The sequence below is a fragment of the Mus caroli genome, chromosome 15 (genome assembly GCF_900094665.2).
Source record: "Mus caroli chromosome 15, CAROLI_EIJ_v1.1, whole genome shotgun sequence".
Taxonomy (NCBI): domain Eukaryota; kingdom Metazoa; phylum Chordata; class Mammalia; order Rodentia; family Muridae; genus Mus; species Mus caroli.
This window is the reverse complement of record NC_034584.1, coordinates 96,938,125-96,944,116: the sequence shown is the minus strand read 5'-3', so window position 1 is coordinate 96,944,116 and position 5,992 is coordinate 96,938,125. Positions and strand designations below refer to the sequence as shown.

The window sequence follows — 5,992 nt, the reverse complement described above, 5'->3', positions numbered from 1 at the left end:
CTCTCTCTCTCTCTCTCTCTCTCTCTCTCTCTCTGGCAAAGTTTCACATAGCCCAGGCTGGCCTGGAATTTTCACAATGTGACCGAGAATAACCTTGAGCTTTTGATCCTCCTGTTTCTAATCCCAAGTGCTGGGATCACAGGTGTGTGCGGAGACACTTGATTTACTTGGTGCTGGAAATAAAACCCAAGGCTTCTTGCACACTATTCTACCGACTGAGCCATATCGCCAACATGCTTTTCACCTCCTGAGCAAGTATAATAAAACTCATTTTAATTTCTCTCTATTGTTTACCTACTGTGTGTGTTTGTGTGTGTGCACGTGCTCAGAGGTGTGGAGGTCTGAGGACAACTTGCAGGAGTAATTTCTCCCCTTCCACTCACTGTATGGGCTCCAGAGATCACACTCAGGTTGTTAGACTCGGCAGTAAGTGCCTTTACCAGCTGAGTCATCTCAACAGCCCTAATTACGCTCATTTTAAAGTTAAGTAACAACTTAGCCACAGCCCCATGTTGCCCATCAGTAGCCTCTCTCCTCCCACCCAGAGCAGGTAGGCTGCACTCCTTCTTCACTGTGTAGTGGCTACTCCTATCACAGGGAAAGGATGGAGGGACCAGTTTATCTTTTCAGGACTTTGTTCTAGCACTTGCTTGCTGGGCTGCCCATTTTTATGAGAGGGATTAGAAGAGGGCTGGACTTGATCAGTGAAGACTCCAGTGAGCCAGAGTGCTGCTGTGGAACCAGGAGAAGGACACAGCAGGACAGATAACCTCCATGTCGACAAGTGACTGCTCCAGCGTTCCTTGGCGCCTGCTCAACTGGACTTCCTTCGTGATCCGGATGACACGCAGCAAGCTTGAACATGGTGTTATTTTTGTTTGTATGACTTCATTCCTCATAGAAAACATAAAAGAGAGGCAAAGCTAGGCAGTTCATACAAAGAGGCTTATAAGACTACAGCCTATATATATCCTGCTTAATTTTGCACGATGACATTTTATGCAGGGCTTGCCAGGAACCCTAGGTCCTTCAAAGTTTTCCTTTTCAATGGAGTCTCATGTAGCACAGGCTAGCCGCAAGATCACTGCGTAACTGAGGCTTGCCTTGAGTTCCTCATCCTCCTGCCCCCACCTCTCAAGTGCTGGAATTACAGGTGTGCATCGCCATGCCCAGCTTGCCAAATGTTTTGTAACTATTAAGTTGTCTCTGTCCTATACCCACATGGAGTAGCTATCATTAGTATTCACAAGTTTAAAATGGAGAAACTGAGGCACAGATATCCAGTATCTTACCCAAGGTCATAGAGCCACCAAGCAGGCAAACAGTGCACCCAGAGCCTGGCCTTGAGTCTGTGAGGAATTGCTTCCCCAGGTGTTCCTGGCGCAGCCATAGCATTTGGGAGCTGTCGTTTGTCTGGCAGGCCCTCCCCCCCCCCCCCCCGCCCCCCGCCTTTCTTCGTCTTTATGGCCCATTGGAAAAATCAAGCAGAGCTGTGGCTCCCAGGGCGATGATCCTTCAGCTGTTTCCTTGGCACCGCCATCCTCTCTTCGGCTCTTGGCAGAGGCTCCAGCCAGGAGTAGCTCAGCTGCTTGTGCAGATCAAGATTTCTCAGGAGAAAGAGCACACGGGGAAGCTGCAGAGCAGTGGAGCAGCTTGCTGTCTCCCCTGACTGTCAAGAAGAGTGGATGAGTCACTGCACGTCTGAGTGCATATGGCTGCAGAACAGCATGGCCCACTGTGGAGAAAGCTGGCTGTGTGGCCAGCCACTGAGCAACTTTGGGCACATCTAAGGCGGCAATTGCTGGGAACGTAGGTTCTAGAGGTCTTGACCTTGAACCCCTAAGTCATCTAGCCTTCAGCTCCTAATTGCTTAAACATGCTGGTGCTACCACCATCCATGGTTTATGCAGTGCTGGAGATTGAACCCAAGGCTTTGAGCGTGCTGGCAAGCACTCTACCAGCTGGGTCGTATTCCCAGCCCATGACTAGAGTAAGAATTCTGATTTTCAGTTCTTCAGACATATTAGTCTTTGTTTCATGTTGGAACCTGAGGAGCTTGCCTGGGCACAGATAGGGAGGAGACAGGACTGTCTAGGCCCAACCCAGTCTTACTACCCTTCTCCAAGATCCCTGAGAGAAAGAGCTGGGATTTGGATGAATGAATGTGTCCAACTTTCTTCTAATAATTTCCATTAAGTAATGAAGAGTGATTGCTGCTAGTTCCTTTAAAAGCAAACAGGAAGAAATATATCAGGAAGGCTTGTGGTTAGACCACAGGAGGAACCAGTAGCTGCCCAGGACCTGTGCTCTGGTGATTACTCTGATGTGCATCTAACTAATATTCCCTCTGACCCCTTACCCTCATTTTGAAGATGGAAAGGCACTGGCACACAGAAGGGTCAGCGCCTCAGGGACTTTTAGACAAGAAGAGGTGGCTTAGCAGTGAAGAGCAGTTTCTAACCTCCTAGAGGACTGGGCATCCACATTAGCATCCACATTTCATGGCTCCTGAACATCGGTGACTCCAACTTCAGGGTCTAGCACCCCCTTCTGGCCTTTGAGGGCAACTGCACACACATGCACATGCATACACACAGACACACATGTACACATAAATAACAATTAAGAAATAAATTTTCAGTGGAGCAGGAGAGGGGGCCATTTTTGCTATTGTATGAGGCTGGGGATTGGCCTCTATCTATACAAACTCACAGCCATCCCAGTTCTAGGGGATCCAACACCCTCTTGACATCTGTGGGCCCTAGGCATGCATGTGGTGCACATATATGCATACACACACACACACACACACACACACACACACACANATATATATATATATATATATATATATATATATATATATATATATATATATATATATACATATTCAAAAGGAAAACAAATAAATCTAGTGACTTAGTGGATAAAGAAATAAACTTGCTGCCAAGCCTAATTGTCCTTGGCTAAGGTTCCAAGTTCTGTTCCAGGAACCCACACAGCTGTAGGAGGAAACCAACCCTGGAATTCATTCACTGACTACTGAACACTTTCATACATATACACATACAAAATAAGTAAATGTTAAGGATAATATTTTAGCTGGTGGTGGTAGTGCACACCTTTAACCCCAGAACTTGGGAGATAAAGCCAGATGGATCTCTGTGAGTTTGAGGTCAGCCTGGTCTACAGAGTGGGTTCCAGGACAGCTAGGACTACACAGAGAAACCCTGTCTTGAAAAACCAAACCAAACCAACCATCCATCCATCCATCCATCCAACCAACCAACCCCAGTATTTGAAATGTAGCCTCATGTTACTCTTGTCTCCTACTTCTCAAGAGGTAGTCCCAGGATTCTGAGACCAGGAAAGTCACCCCAGATCCTGAAAATGAGGGATCCCCTGTGGGTAGGTATCCCATAAGTGTGCCATTTTAGACACTATCACAAGGATAGACATGCTTGTTGGGACTAGGCCCAAGGGGTCATCCTGGATCTAGCATGAGTACAAAAGGTTCCCACAGGCCCTCAGCTTTTCCAAGCTGCAGGCAGGCATACTGGAATAGCACACCAGGCCCCTGCCTGTGGAAACTTACATTTAGACACAAATTAGAGCCAGCAAATGACTCTGGCAGTCAAATCAGCCATCCCAGGAGAGTGAAGAGCTAGCCAAGAGAACCAACTGAGATGAGGCAGGAGTTCAAACTTCAGGAGATACTCTTCAGAATAGGCCAAAACAGGATTCCATAATGAAGAGTCCCAGAAGTCCCCCCTGCTCCCCTCACACCATCTCTGTGCTCCATGCCAGACAGGTTGGGCTCTCCACTGTTTACTCCTTCATACAAAAAGTATGTGAGGCTGGGTCTCTGAGACCCGTGAATTGCAGTGTTTCATGGGAGCAGTTGAGGACAAGGACATGTGGGGACTCTCTTGTCCTCTGGCTTGGAAGTGTCTCGCTGCTCCCCAAGCATGCTTGGCTGCTTGGCTGGCTTTTTTGGGAGCAGGTGCAAGGGCACCCAGTTGCTGGCTTCTTTGTGGGTGTCTGCAGACTTCGTTCATGCCATGCCCAGACAGGCAGAGCAAGGCTGCCTTTCTGGTTCACACAAGCCCACTGAGCCCAGTATGGGCTGGGGTGCTGGGATTGTTACTACTGCCCAGGTTGGGGTGACAGATGTTCCCTCTGTTGTAGCACCTGTGAGGGAGGCTAAAGAAGACAACCCCCCAAAAGGCAGTGAGTGCTCCACTCTCTCTCCTCAGTTGTACCCTGCTTTCTTGGGAGGCTGACAGTGAACATATGGGGCACCACATCCTTAAGAACCTCCAAATGTGGAGCTAAGGTTCTTCCCAGAGTGGGAAGAACATACTTAAGCTACAGCAAGGGAGAAGAGAGTTGGGCCACAAGCTGTACATCTCAGTTGGATACACAAACTGATGGACCCCAAGTGCCCTTTGATCACCTTTGGACCCAGGGACGTCTGTGAGGCCTGGATTGCTGGTAAGGGCAAGGGCAGGGTCAATGACCTCAAAAGACCATGCCAACCTAGGTTCCTACAACTGGAGGGAAAGAGCCTTGGCACACTGCCTGCCCCAAGACTCATAGATAGAGGTGTGCATCTGTGATTGGAGATGCAAGAGCCAGCTGTGTTTCCTCCACCGTGCTTTCCTCCCTCCTTCTTCTGAGTGCCTGGCTGCCCCTAGAGCCCCAGGCCTGCCCGCCATCTGGGCAGCACAGAGGACAGCCCCCTGCCAAAGGCATGCCAGCATTGATTTATAGCTCTACACACACACACACACACCTTGGCAAGCTCGGGCTGTGTGCCCAGAACCTCCTCTGCTCTGAGAATTGGCATTCCTCTTAAAGGGCTAGAGGAGGGGAATGCAGGGATGTCCAGGAGGCAAGTTGGGCATTCTGAGGGCTGATGAGAAAGGACCCTGCCCACTAGGGTATGATGCATATCATTCTCTGGAAACCTTCACCACCCATCACAGCACACCACAAACTAACCTTGCATCAATGCCTCCTGTGTAACTAAAAGCTCCTTCAGACCAGGAGTGACTATGAACCTAGTACCCAGCACATTGCCAAAATATAACTGAAGCTCAGGAGGAATTTGTTAAGCAGGGGATAGGATGCATCCCAGAAACTCTTCCTGTGTGGGTCAGGGGGTGAACCTGCCCTTGCATATCAGAGTTGGCAAGCTCTGACTGCACTAGCTGCCACCCTCAGGACCTCTCTGTCTAGGATCTTTTCCTCACCCCATCACATGATCCTAGCACCAATGGGGCCAATTGGCTACCCAGACCCATGAACTTTCCCATCCCTCAAAAGGAATGAGCATGAAAAGGCAAGGCACAGACAGCTGTGGCACCCATTAGTCAGAGAGCTAAGGCAATCACAGAATGGAGGGGTGAAGAACCACTAAGCTGGGTGCCGGAGAAACCTCAGAGCAAGTGCTGTTTGGGCTCAGAGATGGGCTCTCACAATCCTTCTACTTCAGTTGCAGGAGTAAGGGGATTACAGATATGCCTCACCATCCCCAGCTGGGGTCAAACTTTTAGAATGAGAAGGAGCCCCACCCAGAAAGACTGGAGTATAACATTCCTGAAATATCCCAGCCACCTGCTGTGCAGTCAAGTTCCTTGGCTGACAGTCTGGGTGCTGCTTTCCCAAACCTCACACTACATCTCTTCCAAGTTCTGAAAATTCATACCCTTCAATGCTGAGGTCACTGCCTACAATCTCAGCAGCTCTGGCCTTTCCTGGATACTATTTTAAGACAACTCCAAACACCACTCTAGAGCTACTGAATGAGCCTGTCTCTAAAATGGACTCCAGGTGGCTGTCTGCACACTCAGAGTAAAGAGCATTGACCTAGATCACATACCTTAAGGGTGGGACAAAGATGTTGGATACTTGGGATGGCCAGGGGTAAAGCTTTGGATTTAAACCAGAGATGGGGTCTAAGGGGTACACATGCATTTATATGTGTCTC

General features: G+C 48.9%; 1 long non-coding RNA gene across 2 annotated transcripts in view; it reads left to right on the top strand.

Annotated features, from left to right (window-relative positions):
• The window catches only part of LOC110311086, a 6,915-nt gene extending 6,665 nt beyond the window's left edge, over positions 1-250 (top strand). For both annotated transcript variants that reach the window (XR_002379908.2, XR_002379909.2), the window contains one exon: positions 129-250. This is a non-coding gene — a long non-coding RNA (uncharacterized LOC110311086). The remainder of the gene's footprint in view (positions 1-128) is intronic.
• Positions 251-5,992: the final 5,742 nt, after the last annotated feature.